Below are 14768 nucleotides of genomic sequence, written 5' to 3'. Positions count from 1 at the left end.
AAATGTTTTTTTATTTTTTTATATTTGAATATATTTTCTAATCATTGTAATTTATTCCTGTTATGAAAAGCTGAATTTTCTGAATTATTACTCCAGTCTTCAGCATCACGTCAACCTTCCGAAAATAATGTGCTTTCATCATTGTAGTGACAATGATAATATCAACATTGATTACAATAAGAAATGTTTTGTAAGCAAAAAATCATATAAATAATGATTTCTGGATCATATGACACACTGAAGAGTATAAATGATGCTGAAGAATTCAGCTTTGCATCACAGGAATAAAGTTAATTTAACATAGGAAATAGTTATTTTAAGTTGTACCACAAAGAAAATGTTGACAATTTTTTTATATATATATACATATATGTATATGTATATGTATATATATGTATATATATATATATATAGGAAATAGTTATTTTGAAATTGTACCACACAGTACATGTTGACAATTTTATATATATATATATATATATATATATATATATATATATATATATATATATATTTATATATTTGCACTAAAGTCTTGAAAATCACATAACATTCAAAACAGTTGCTATAAATAATCACATAAGTATGATTATATGATAATATAATAAGTAATTAATTGTAAGGTTTTTTTTTTTGGTTTAGTTTTTTTAAAAGAAACACAGAATTCACTTTACCTGCTTGTTGGGAGTTTGGCAGCGTATGTTGTTCAAACAAAACAATTTCGTGAAGAAATCTCCGATCGTAAAACGCGTCTCCTCTCCTTCAGAGCGAATGATTGACAGATGAGTATCTGCTGTTTGAATTCCCCGCCACGGAAGAAGCTAAACAGCGCCAGGAAATCTACGTGTGGCCACAAATATATTGCATCCGTAGTGTTAAGCACTACCATAGAGAATGAATGGGAAAAGTTAAGAGAAGTTAAGCTTAACTATTTTCGGCTCCCGCGCGGAAGACCGGGGTTCGATTCCCCGACGGGGAGAGCTAGCTCTTTTCGGCTTCCGAATGATCCATCCAAAAGTTTTGGGAGGAGCCACAGGTCACAGAAGAAGTTCTGCTTCGACATCAGCCCGAGCCAAAGGACATGCGTTGGCCGGGAATCGAACCCGGGTCAACTGCTTGGAAGGCAGCTATGCTCACCACTATACCACCAACGCAGTCAGCCACTTGCGCCGTCGCTAAGAAGGCTCGAAGTGCACGAGTCGCCGATAGGGCTAGAGGAGCTGATGAGATCTTTGTTTGGACCCGTCACTAAAGAGAGCCTTCCAGAGTTTGCATCCCGTCACGTACAAGAAAGTGCTGCCTTCCCATGCCAGCTAAATAAACATTAAGTGCTGACAGCGCAAACGCAGAGAGTGCAAATACAGACGAAGACCAGTGGCACGCCCTCCTGCAGCGTGTTGGCGGACGGCCAAATTGATTCTGCTCTTGACATTTCGATATAGCTCTGCTGTGAGCAGAGCACCCAAAAATACAGGTCACTCGCAAAAGTTCCCCTCCACGGAAATCTTTAGTAAAAGGCGAAAGATTTATGCGATAATGAAGAGAAACTCGAGCTGTGTCTACGACCACTCCGGCCTGTGCGCTGCCTCTGGTAAACCACTACGCTCGCCAAGGGTCATCAAGGGTGACGACGCCTGCCCACATGCGTTTCGTCAGCCCCCCCCCCCACTCCAAAAGGGAGGAGTAAAACTCACAAAAGTCCACTCGGTCCACCAATAACCACAAGCCCAATCAAGGCAATCTCTTTCTCATGCCTCCATCTGAAAAGTTGGAGAAAATCTTATATGAATAAAAGAGTCTTTTAAAGAAATCCCTTATTCCGAGGTCACCGTAGCCACCAGATCCAGTCTGTATCCAGATCAGTGGGCCGCTTCAGTCACCCGGATCCAGTCAGTATCCAGACAAGATGGTTGATCAACACCTAGAAAGGACCTCTATGGCCCTGAAACACAGCGGAGACCGGGACAACTAGATGAGCCCCAGATACAGATCCCCTGTAAAGACCTTGTCTCAGACGACCACCAGGACAAGACCACAGGAAACAGATGATTCTTCTGCACAGTCTAACTTTTCTGCAGCCTGGAGCTGATTTGCTGGTTTCTTCTGACCAGAGGAGAACTGTCTCCCCGACTGAGCCTGGTTTCTCACCGGGTTTTTTCTCCATTTTTTCACCGATCGAGTTTTGGTTCCATGCCTCTGTCGCCTCTGGCAGGCATAGCTGGGGACACTTCATGTACAGCGATATCGTTGACTTGATTGCAAATTATTGCACAGATACTATTTAAACTGAACTTAGCTGAATGATGACATCACCGATTTCAATGACGAAATGCCTTTAACTGTCATTTTGCTTTATTGACGCACTGTGTTCCTAATTAATGTTGTTCAGTTGCATTGGCACAATCCTTTTTGTTTAAAGCGCAATTTAAAAAAAAAAAAAAAAAAAAAAAAGAGTCCAAACAATGACCCCTGCAACGGGTAGTGTTCCAAATGTTATGCGACTTTAGCTAATGATGGGTCCACCCGGAATTTGACGGTGCTAGGGCTGTGTCAGCGTCAGAAAAAGCCATGCATTGTTCAGTTATGTCGGTGCAGTAGCGTCGGTTGGGGGAGAAACGGCAGCATGCGCAGCTCCTCGTTAGTATAGTGGACAGTATCTCCGCCTGTCACGCGGAAGACCGGGGTTCGATTCCCCGACGGGGAGAGCTAGCTCTTTTCGGCTTCCGAATGATCCATCCAAAAGTTTTGGGAGGAGCCACAGGTCACAGAAGGAGTTCTGCTTCGACATCAGCCCGAGCCAAAGGACATGCGTTGGCCGGGAATCGAACCCGGGTCAACTGCTTGGAAGGCAGCTATGCTCACCACTATACCACCAACGCAGTCAGCAGTCAGCCACTTGCGCCGTCGCTAAGAAGGCTCGAAGTGCACGAGTCGCCGATAGGGCTAGAGGAGCTGATGAGATCTTTGTTTGGACCCGTCACTAAAGAGAGCCTTCCAGAGTTTGCATCCCGTCACGTACAAGAAAGTGCTGCCTTCCCATGCCAGCTAAATAAACATTAAGTGCTGACAGCGCAAACGCAGAGAGTGCAAATACAGACGAAGACCAGTGGCACGCCCTCCTGCAGCGTGTTGGCGGACGGCCAAATTGATTCTGCTCTTGACATTTCGATATAGCTCTGCTGTGAGCAGAGCACCCAAAAATACAGGTCACTCGCAAAAGTTCCCCTCCACGGAAATCTTTAGTAAAAGGCGAAAGATTTATGCGATAATGAAGAGAAACTCGAGCTGTGTCTACGACCACTCCGGCCTGTGCGCTGCCTCTGGTAAACCACTACGCTCGCCAAGGGTCATCAAGGGTGACGACGCCTGCCACCATGCGTTTCGTCAGCCCCCCCCCCCACTCCAAAAGGGAGGAGTAAAACTCACAAAAGTCCACTCGGTCCACCAATAACCACAAGCCCAATCAAGGCAATCTCTTTCTCATGCCTCCATCTGAAAAGTTGGAGAAAATCTTATATGAATAAAAGAGTCTTTTAAAGAAATCCCTTATTCCGAGAACACCGTAGCCACCAGATCCAGTCTGTATCCAGATCAGTGGGCCGCTTCAGTCACCCGGATCCAGTCAGTATCCAGACAAGATGGTTGATCAACACCTAGAAAGGACCTCTATGGCCCTGAAACACAGCGGAGACCGGGACAACTAGATGAGCCCCAGATACAGATCCCCTGTAAAGACCTTGTCTCAGAAGACCACCAGGACAAGACCACAGGAAACAGATGATTCTTCTGCACAGTCTGACTTTTCTGCAGCCTGGAGCCGATTTGCTGGTTTCTTCTGACCAGAGGAGAACTGTCTCCCCGACTGAGCCTGGTTTCTCACCGGGTTTTTTCTCCATTTTTTCACCGATCGAGTTTTGGTTCCTTGCCTCTGTCGCCTCTGGCAGGCATAGCTGGGGACACTTCATGTACAGCGATATCGTTGACTTGATTGCAAATTATTGCACAGATACTATTTAAACTGAACTTAGCTGAATGATGACATCACCGATTTCAATGACGAAATGCCTTTAACTGTCATTTTGCTTTATTGACGCACTGTGTTCCTAATTAATGTTGTTCAGTTGCATTGACACAATCCTTTTTGTTTAAAGCGCAATTTAAAAAAAAAAATTAAAAAAAAAAGAGTCCAAACAATGACCCCTGCAACGGGTAGTGTTCCAAATGTTATGCGACTTTAGCTAATGATGGGTCCATCCGGAATTTGACGGTGCTAGGGCTGTGTCAGCGTCAGAAAAAGCCATGGATTGTTCAGTTATGTCGGTGCAGTAGCGTCGGTTGGGGGAGAAACGGCAGCATGCGCAGCTCCTCGTTAGTATAGTGGACAGTATCTCCGCCTGTCACGCGGGGGCCAGTCGCGGATAGGTGTAGAGCGCTAACTAGCCAATAGCAACGAAGGATATTCCAGGGAGGCGGGACGAAAAAAATACACAGAATTAGAGGTTCGAATCCCGTCTCGGCCACAAATACCATAAAATGAGTTTGTATTCGTTTTTTCATCTAGGTACACTTTAAGTACGATTAACATATAATAGATGAACTTTGTGAACAAAGATAAAAATAAATCTTGTAATAATTGTTCTTTTGTATGGTGTACAAAATGTGCAAAGATCTTAAGAAACATATACATTATAATAGGGAATAGTTATTTTTAATATAGAAAAATGTGAATAATTAAAAAGAACACTTTGATAATGTTTCAGGCCTTTATTTATAAAGATACGTCTATTTATATGTGTATAACTGTACAGAAAACCCATATATATGAAATATAACTAAAACTCACAAAAAAGTAAGTTTTTCATTTTATTTATAGTAAAGTAATATACTTATAAAAATTAAAAGAAAAAACAAAAATATATAATAATTAAATAAATATACATAAAATAATCATAGGTTATTAAACAACAGCAACAGATATAATAAAAATAAAGATGTGGAGAACAGAAAAAACAATACAAATATGTTTTATATTAAATAATTATGTATGTTTAATGGTAACAGTTATTAACATTCAGTGTTTACATATCTGAGCAAGTAAATAAAATGTAATATCAATTTAAAAGAAAATCAACAAAATGTATACATTTTTTAATCAATAAAACTTAACACACAGTTCAATACAGTTCAAACAAGGCCACATACTTATAGTATTTTAATTAACAAATTGAAATACATGAAAATATTTAAATGTATAGATTCAACAACAACAACAATAATAAAATCTAAAGTTGTGGAGAACACAGAAAAAAAATATATTACACTACCACTTAAATGTTTTTGAACAGTAAGATTTTTAATTCTCACCAAGCCTGCCTTTATTTGGTCCAAAATACAGTAAAAGCAATAATATTGTTTAAATATTTTTACTAGTTAAAATAACTGCTTTCTATTTGAACATATAGTAAAATGTATTTTATTTTTGTGATGAGCAGCTGTATTTTCAGCATCATTTCTCCTGTCTTCAGTGTCACATGATCTTCAGAAATCAGAATAATGATTTACTGATCAAGAAAAAATATTATTATTATTATTATTATCAATATTTTAAACCCCCCAGGGATTCTTTAAATAGAAAGATCCAAAGATCTGCATTTATTTGAAATAAAAAGCTTTCTTAACAATATAGATTGTACCATTCTTTTGGGGGGAAAGAAATGACAGAAATTAATGCCTTTTTTTTAGCAAGGATGATTTAAATTGATTAAAAGTGATGATAAAGATGAAAAATGTTGATGATGAAAATGTAAAAAAAAAAAAAAAAAAAAAAAAAATATATATATATATATATATATATATATATATATATATATATATCAGATAAATGCTGTTCTTCTGAACTTTCTATTCATGTAAGAAACTGAAAAGATTGTACTCTGCTGTTTTCAACATAACATAACAACAACAGTAATAATAATAATAATAATTTTTTCTTGAGCAGTAAATCATCATATTATTCTGATTTCTGAAGATCGTGTGACACTGAAGACTGGATGAATGATGCTGAAAATACAGCTGTGCATCACAGAAATAAATTACAGTATATATTCAAATATATAGCCTTCCTGATAATGTTCGGGGTTCAGACACACTCTCTCTGTTTAAATCTAGATTAAAAACACATCTCTTTCGCCAAGCATTCGAATAATGTATCTCTTAAATTGTGAGTGTAGTTGTATCTGATCAAATGTGCATTCTTATTCTTTAGCTTGGGTTAAACTAATTAATTTTACTCTGTTGGAACAGCAGCTATGCTAATGATGTCTCTATATGTGTCTCTGTTTCTGCTGGATTTACATCCCGTGGTAACTAGGATTTACACAAGCTCCAGTCTGGATCCAGAACACCTGAGAAGAGATGATGCTGACCCTCAGAGGACCTCAGATGATGCTGACCCTGAATCAACAACAGAACTAACAAATATTGCTACATGTGTGACTGCATCATATAATAATTATTAATTATTAATAAAATTAATAATGTTCATCGTCTGGCTGACTACGTCTTGTATGAATTTTTCTACAAATCCTGTCATACGTGCACAAACTGACAGTCACCACTTATAAGCTACTACTAAATATTGTAGAAACATAATTTTCTGTAAAGTTGCTTTGTAACAATTTGTATTGTAAAAAGCGCTATACAAATAAACTTGAATTGAATTGAATTGAAATAGAAAGCAGCTGATTTAAAATAGTAAGAATATTTAAAATGCTACAGTTTTTGCTGTACTTTGGATAAAATAAAGGCAGGCTTGGTGAGCAGAAGAAATTCTCAAAAAACATTAAAAATCTTACTGCTGAAAAACATTTGACTGGTAAGAGTATTTTAAATAAAATATTTATTTACGGAGTTTAATAATAGCCGTTACTAACATTTAGTGTTTACAAAACTGAGCAAGATAAAATAAAGCAAGTCAATACAATTAATTAACACACTAAAGTACAGTGTAAACAAGGCCAATACTTCTGATGTTTTATTTAACAAATGGAAATCAATTAAATAATTTAAAATTGTAGATTAAACAACAACAGCTACAATAATATAAATAATAATACAATTTGTGGAAGACACAGAAAAAAAAACAAGCCTTCATCCTGTTTAAGAAGATCCTTGCTCCTATGTTGCGTTGCCAAGAGATGTTCAAGAGAGGCAGTTCTCAACAGATCTGTCCATCTATGGTCCAACACGAAGACCAGCCGTTCTGAGGGGTCCAGTGTGAGCTGAACGAGGGACGCAGTTATGGCAGATGGTGTGGTGTTCTACAGAAGATTAACAGCATTACTTTATTAAAATATTTGTCTTGGTGTTGTGTGCACATATGAGACAGACAGTTTACACACATAAGTGCCTGTATGAATTATTTATTTACCTGCATCCAGAAGAAACCCTTCCCTTCAGTGTCTGGTGTGATGTTATGGTGGAGTGAGACGGGTGGATGGGTCTTGACACAGCATGCATCATCTTAACATTCCTGAAATATAGATTCAAATTAAATATATCAAATGTATTTTATAATTCATTATATATATATATATATATATATATATATATATATATATATATATATATATATATATATATATATATATATATATATATATATATATATATATATATATATGTATATATGTATGTGTGTGTGTGTGTCTTTATTTTTACAAATGTTTTTTTATTTTTTTATATTTGAATATATTTTCTAATCATTGTAATTTATTCCTGTTATGAAAAGCTGAATTTTCTGAATTATTACTCCAGTCTTCAGCATCACGTCAACCTTCCGAAAATAATGTGCTTTCATCATTGTAGTGACAATGATAATATCAACATTGATTACAATAAGAAATGTTTTGTGAGCAAAAAATCATATAAATAATGATTTCTGGATCATATGACACACTGAAGAGTATAAATGATGCTGAAGAATTCAGCTTTGCATCACAGGAATAAAGTTAATTTAACATAGGAAATAGTTATTTTAAGTTGTACCACACAGTAAATGTTGACAATTTTTATATATATATATATATATATATATATATATATATATATATAGGAAATAGTTATTTTGAAATTGTACCACACAGTACATGTTGACAATTATATATATATATATATATATATATATATATATATATATATATATATATATATTTATATATTTGCACTAAAGTCTTGAAAATCACATAACATTCAAAACAGTTGCTATAATTAATCACATAAGTATGATTATATGATAATATAATAAGTAATTAATTGTAAGGTTTTTTTTTGGTTTAGTTTTTTTAAAAGAAACACATAATTCACTTTACCTGCTTGTTGGGAGTTTGGCAGCGTATGTTGTTCAAACAAAACAATTTCGTGAAGAAATCTCCGATCGTAAAACGCGTCTCCTCTCCTTCAGAGCGAATGATTGACAGATGAGTATCTGCTGTTTGAATTCCCCGCCACGGAAGAAGCGAAACAGCGCCAGGAAATCTACGTGTGGCCACAAATATATTGCATCCGTAGTGTTAAGCACTACCATAGAGAATGAATGGGAAAAGTTAAGAGAAGTTAAGCTTAACTATTTTCGGCTCCCGCGCGGGAGACCGGGGTTCGATTCCCCGACGGGGAGAGCTACCTCTTTTCGGCTTCTGAACGATCCGTCCAAAAGTTTTGGGAGGAGCCACAGGTCACAGAAGGAGTTCTGCTTCGACATCAGCCCGAGCCAAAGGACATGCGTTGGCCGGGAATCGAACCCGGGTCAACTGCTTGGAAGGCAGCTATGCTCACCACTATACCACAACGCAGTCAGCAGTCAGCAGTCAGCCACTTGCGCCGTCGTTAAGAAGGCTCGAAGTGCACGAGTCGCCGATAGGGCTAGAGGAGCTGATGAGATCTTTGTTTGGACCCGTCACTAAAGAGAGCCTTCCAGAGTTTGCATCCCGTCACGTACAAGAAAGTGCTGCCTTCCCATGCCAGCTAAATAAACACTAAGTGCTGACAGCGCAAACGCAGAGAGTGCAAATACAGAGGATGACCAGTGGCACGCCCTCCTGCAGCGTGTTGGCGGACGGCCAAATTGATTCTGCTATTGCATTTTGATGTAGCTCTGTCCTCGGTCCACCAATAACCACAAGCCCAATCAAGGCAATCTCTTTCTAATGCCTCCATCTGAAAAGTTGGAGAAAATCTTATATGAATAAAAGAGTCTTTTAAAGAAATCCCTTATTCCGAGGTCACCGTAGCCACCAGATCCATTCTGTATCCAGATCAGTGGGCCGCTTCAGTCACCCGGATCCAGTCAGTATCCAGACAAGATGGTGGATCAACACCTAGAAAGGACCTCTATGGCCCTGAAACAAAGCGGAGACCGGGACAACTAGATGAGCCCCAGATACAGATCCCCTGTAAAGAACTTGTCTTAGACGACCACCAGGACAAGACCACAGGAAACAGATGATTCTTCTGCACAGTCTGACTTTTCTGCAGCCTGGAGCTGATTTGCTGGTTTCTTCTGACCAGAGGAGAACTGTCTCCCCAACTGAGCCTGGTTTCTCATCGGGTTTTTTCTCCATTTTTTCACTGATCGAGTTTGGGTTCCTTGCCTCTGTCGCCTCTGGCAGGCATAGCTGGGGACACTTCATGTACAGCGATATCGTTGACTTGATTGCAAATTATTGCACAGATACTATTTAAACTGAACTTAGCTGAATGATGACATCATCGATTTCAATGACGAAATGCCTTTAACTGTCATTTTGCTTTATTGACGCACTGTGTTCCTAATTAATGTTGTTCAGTTGCATTGACACAATCCTTTTTGTTTAAAGCACTATTTAAAAAAAAAAAAAAAAAAAAAAAAAGAGTCCAAACAATGACCCCTGCAACGGGTAGTGTTCCAAATGTAATGCCACTTTAGCTAATGATGGGTCCATCCGGAATTTGACGGTGCTAGGGCTGTGTCAGCGTCAGAAAAAGCCATGCGTTGTTCAGTTATGTCGGTGCAGTAGCGTCGGTTGGGGGAGAAACAGCAACATGCACAGCTCCTCGTTAGTATAGTGGACAGTATCTCCGCCTGTCACGTGGAAGACCGGGGTTCGATTCCCCGACGGGGAGAGCTACCTCTTTTCGGCTTCTGAACGATCCATCCAAAAGTTTTGGGAGGAGCCACAGGTCACAGAAGGAGTTCTGCTTCGACATCAGCCCGAGCCAAAGGACATGCGTTGGCCGGGAATCGAACCCGGGTCAACTGCTTGGAAGGCAGCTATGCTCACCACTATACCACCAACGCAGTCAGCAGTCAGCCACTTGCGCCATCGTTAAGAAGGCTCGAAGTGCACGAGTCGCCGATAGGGCTAGAGGAGCTGATGAGATCTTTGTTTGGACCCGTCACTAAAGAGAGCCTTCCAGAGTTTGCTTCCCGTCACGTACAAGAAAGTGCTGCCTTCCCATGCCAGCTAAATAAACACTAAGTGCTGACAGCGCAAACGCAGAGAGTGCAAATACAGACGATGACCAGTGGCACGCCCTCCTGCAGCGTGTTGGCGGACGGCCAAATTGATTCTGCTATTGCATTTTGTTGTAGCTCTTTCCTCGGTCCACCAATAACCACAAGCCCAATCAAGGCAATCTCTTTCTCATGCCTCCATCTGAAAAGTTGGAGAAAATCTTATATGAATAAAAGAGTCTTTTAAAGAAATCCCTTATTCCGAGGTCACCGTAGCCACCAGATCCATTCTGTATCCAGATCAGTGGGCCGCTTCAGTCACCCGGATCCAGTCAGTATCCAGACAAGATGGTGGATCAACACCTAGAAAGGACCTCTATGGCTCTGAAACAAAGCGGAGACCGGGACAACTAGATGAGCCCCAGATACAGATCCCCTGTAAAGAACTTGTCTTAGACGACCACCAGGACAAGACCACAGGAAACAGATGATTCTTCTGCACAGTCTGACTTTTCTGCAGCCTGGAGCTGATTTGCTGGTTTCTTCTGACCAGAGGAGAACTGTCTCCCCGACTGAGCCTGGTTTCTCACCGGGTTTTTTCTCCATTTTTTCACCGATCGAGTTTGGGTTCCTTGCCTCTGTCGCCTCTGGCAGGCATAGCTGGGGACACTTCATGTACAGTGATATCGTTGACTTGATTGCAAATTATTGCACAGATACTATTTAAACTGAACTTAGCTGAATGATGACATCATCGATTTCAATGACGAAATGCCTTTAACTGTCATTTTGCTTTATTGACGCACTGTGTTCCTAATTAATGTTGTTCAGTTGCATTGACACAATCCTTTTTGTTTAAAGCACTATTTAAAAAAAAAAAAAAAAAAAGAGTCCAAACAATGACCCCTGCAACGGGTAGTGTTCCAAATGTAATGCCACTTAAGCTAATGATGGGTCCATCCGGAATTTGACGGTGCTAGGGCTGTGTCAGCGTCAGAAAAAGCCATGCATTGTTCAGTTATGTCGGTGCAGTAGCGTCGGTTGGGGGAGAAACAGCAACATGCGCAGCTCCTCGTTAGTATAGTGGACAGTATCTCCGCCTGTCACGTGGAAGACCGGGGTTCGATTCCCCGACGGGGAGAGCTAGCTCTTTTCGGCTTCTGAACGATCCATCCAAAAGTTTTAGGAGGAGCCACAGGTCACAGAAGGAGTTCTGCTTCGACATCAGCCCGAGCCAAAGGACATGCGTTGGCCGGGAATCGAACCCGGGTCAACTGCTTGGAAGGCAGCTATGCTCACCACTATACCACCAACGCAGTCAGCAACTTTCGCCGTCGTTAAGAAGGCTCGAAGTGCACGAGTCGCCGATAGGGCTAGAGGAGCTGATGAGATCTTTGTTTGGACCCGTCACTAAAGAGAGCCTTCCAGAGTTTGCATCCCGTCACGTACAAGAAAGTGCTGCCTTCCCATGCCAGCTAAATAAACACTAAGTGCTGACAGCGCAAACGCAGAGAGTGCAAATACAGAGGATGACCAGTGGCACGCCCTCCTGCAGCGTGTTGGCGGACGGCCAAATTGATTCTGCTATTGCATTTTGATGTAGCTCTGTCCTCGGTCCACCAATAACCACAAGCCCAATCAAGGCAATCTCTTTCTAATGCCTCCATCTGAAAAGTTGGAGAAAATCTTATATGAATAAAAGAGTCTTTTAAAGAAATCCCTTATTCCGAGGTCACCGTAGCCACCAGATCCATTCTGTATCCAGATCAGTGGGCCGCTTCAGTCACCCGGATCCAGTCAGTATCCAGACAAGATGGTGGATCAACACCTAGAAAGGACCTCTATGGCCCTGAAACAAAGCGGAGACCGGGACAACTAGATGAGCCCCAGATACAGATCCCCTGTAAAGAACTTGTCTTAGACGACCACCAGGACAAGACCACAGGAAACAGATGATTCTTCTGCACAGTCTGACTTTTCTGCAGCCTGGAGCTGATTTGCTGGTTTCTTCTGACCAGAGGAGAACTGTCTCCCCGACTGAGCCTGGTTTCTCATCGGGTTTTTTCTCCATTTTTTCACTGATCGAGTTTGGGTTCCTTGCCTCTGTCGCCTCTGGCAGGCATAGCTGGGGACACTTCATGTACAGCGATATCGTTGACTTGATTGCAAATTATTGCACAGATACTATTTAAACTGAACTTAGCTGAATGATGACATCATCGATTTCAATGACGAAATGCCTTTAACTGTCATTTTGCTTTATTGACGCACTGTGTTCCTAATTAATGTTGTTCAGTTGCATTGACACAATCCTTTTTGTTTAAAGCACTATTTAAAAAAAAAAAAAAAAAAAAAAAAGAGTCCAAACAATGACCCCTGCAACGGGTAGTGTTCCAAATGTAATGCCACTTTAGCTAATGATGGGTCCATCCGGAATTTGACGGTGCTAGGGCTGTGTCAGCGTCAGAAAAAGCCATGCGTTGTTCAGTTATGTCGGTGCAGTAGCGTCGGTTGGGGGAGAAACAGCAACATGCACAGCTCCTCGTTAGTATAGTGGACAGTATCTCCGCCTGTCACGTGGAAGACCGGGGTTCGATTCCCCGACGGGGAGAGCTACCTCTTTTCGGCTTCTAAACGATCCATCCAAAAGTTTTGGGAGGAGCCACAGGTCACAGAAGGAGTTCTGCTTCGACATCAGCCCGAGCCAAAGGACATGCGTTGGCCGGGAATCGAACCCAGGTCAACTGCTTGGAAGGCAGCTATGCTCACCACTATACCACCAACGCAGTCAGCAGTCAGCCACTTGCGCCATCGTTAAGAAGGCTCGAAGTGCACGAGTCGCCGATAGGGCTAGAGGAGCTGATGAGATCTTTGTTTGGACCCGTCACTAAAGAGAGCCTTCCAGAGTTTGCTTCCCGTCACGTACAAGAAAGTGCTGCCTTCCCATGCCAGCTAAATAAACACTAAGTGGTGACAGCGCAAACGCAGAGAGTGCAAATACAGACGATGACCAGTGGCACGCCCTCCTGCAGCGTGTTGGCGGACGGCCAAATTGATTCTGCTATTGCATTTTGTTGTAGCTCTTTCCTCGGTCCACCAATAACCACAAGCCCAATCAAGGCAATCTCTTTCTCATGCCTCCATCTGAAAAGTTGGAGAAAATCTTATATGAATAAAAGAGTCTTTTAAAGAAATCCCTTATTCCGAGGTCACCGTAGCCACCAGATCCATTCTGTATCCAGATCAGTGGGCCGCTTCAGTCACCCGGATCCAGTCAGTATCCAGACAAGATGGTGGATCAACACCTAGAAAGGACCTCTATGGCTCTGAAACAAAGCGGAGACCGGGACAACTAGATGAGCCCCAGATACAGATCCCCTGTAAAGAACTTGTCTTAGACGACCACCAGGACAAGACCACAGGAAACAGATGATTCTTCTGCACAGTCTGACTTTTCTGCAGCCTGGAGCTGATTTGCTGGTTTCTTCTGACCAGAGGAGAACTGTCTCCCCGACTGAGCCTGGTTTCTCACCGGGTTTTTTCTCCATTTTTTCACCGATCGAGTTTGGGTTCCTTGCCTCTGTCGCCTCTGGCAGGCATAGCTGGGGACACTTCATGTACAGTGATATCGTTGACTTGATTGCAAATTATTGCACAGATACTATTTAAACTGAACTTAGCTGAATGATGACATCATCGATTTCAATGACGAAATGCCTTTAACTGTCATTTTGCTTTATTGACGCACTGTGTTCCTAATTAATGTTGTTCAGTTGCATTGACACAATCCTTTTTGTTTAAAGCACTATTTAAAAAAAAAAAAAAAAAAAAAAAAGAGTCCAAACAATGACCCCTGCAACGGGTAGTGTTCCAAATGTAATGCCACTTAAGCTAATGATGGGTCCATCCGGAATTTGACGGTGCTAGGGCTGTGTCAGCGTCAGAAAAAGCCATGCATTGTTCAGTTATGTCGGTGCAGTAGCGTCGGTTGGGGGAGAAACAGCAACATGCGCAGCTCCTCGTTAGTGTAGTGGACAGTATCTCCGCCTGTCACGTGGAAGACCGGGGTTCGATTCCCCGACGGGGAGAGCTAGCTCTTTTCGGCTTCTGAACGATCCATCCAAAAGTTTTAGGAGGAGCCACAGGTCACAGAAGGAGTTCTGCTTCGACATCAGCCCGAGCCAAAGGACATGCGTTGGCCGGGAATCGAACACGGGTCAACTGCTTGGAAGGCAGCTATGCTCACCACTATACCACCAACGCAGTCAGCAGTCAGCCA

The 14768-nt window shown here is 41.3% G+C and overlaps 8 non-coding genes across 8 annotated transcripts; 1 reads left to right on the top strand and 7 right to left on the bottom strand.

The window, feature by feature from the left end:
- Positions 1 to 1082: 1082 nt before the first annotated feature.
- Positions 1083 to 1154, bottom strand: trnag-ucc (transfer RNA glycine (anticodon UCC)). Its single transcript has one exon. It is a non-coding gene; the product is annotated as a tRNA-Gly (tRNA).
- Positions 1155 to 1440: 286 nt separating this feature from the next.
- On the bottom strand, positions 1441 to 1555 carry LOC132145741 (U5 spliceosomal RNA). The gene has a single exon (XR_009434509.1). It is a non-coding gene; the product is annotated as a U5 spliceosomal RNA (small nuclear RNA).
- Positions 1556 to 2632: 1077 nt separating this feature from the next.
- trnad-guc (transfer RNA aspartic acid (anticodon GUC)) lies at positions 2633 to 2704 on the top strand. The gene has a single exon. It is a non-coding gene; the product is annotated as a tRNA-Asp (tRNA).
- A 103-nt stretch (positions 2705 to 2807) lies between these two features.
- Positions 2808 to 2879, bottom strand: trnag-ucc (transfer RNA glycine (anticodon UCC)). Its single transcript has one exon. It is a non-coding gene; the product is annotated as a tRNA-Gly (tRNA).
- Positions 2880 to 3172: 293 nt separating this feature from the next.
- LOC132145740 (U5 spliceosomal RNA) lies at positions 3173 to 3287 on the bottom strand. Its single transcript, XR_009434508.1, has one exon. It is a non-coding gene; the product is annotated as a U5 spliceosomal RNA (small nuclear RNA).
- Positions 3288 to 10261: 6974 nt separating this feature from the next.
- Positions 10262 to 10333, bottom strand: trnag-ucc (transfer RNA glycine (anticodon UCC)). The gene has a single exon. It is a non-coding gene; the product is annotated as a tRNA-Gly (tRNA).
- A 1400-nt stretch (positions 10334 to 11733) lies between these two features.
- On the bottom strand, positions 11734 to 11805 carry trnag-ucc (transfer RNA glycine (anticodon UCC)). Its single transcript has one exon. It is a non-coding gene; the product is annotated as a tRNA-Gly (tRNA).
- Positions 11806 to 13203: 1398 nt separating this feature from the next.
- trnag-ucc (transfer RNA glycine (anticodon UCC)) lies at positions 13204 to 13275 on the bottom strand. Its single transcript has one exon. It is a non-coding gene; the product is annotated as a tRNA-Gly (tRNA).
- Between the last annotated feature and the right edge of the window lie 1493 nt (positions 13276 to 14768).

This window comes from Carassius carassius, chromosome 8 (assembly GCF_963082965.1).
Source record: "Carassius carassius chromosome 8, fCarCar2.1, whole genome shotgun sequence".
Classification (NCBI taxonomy): Eukaryota; Metazoa; Chordata; class Actinopteri; order Cypriniformes; family Cyprinidae; genus Carassius; species Carassius carassius.
Note: the sequence above shows the minus strand (reverse complement) of the source record. Positions and strands in the feature narration are given on the sequence as shown.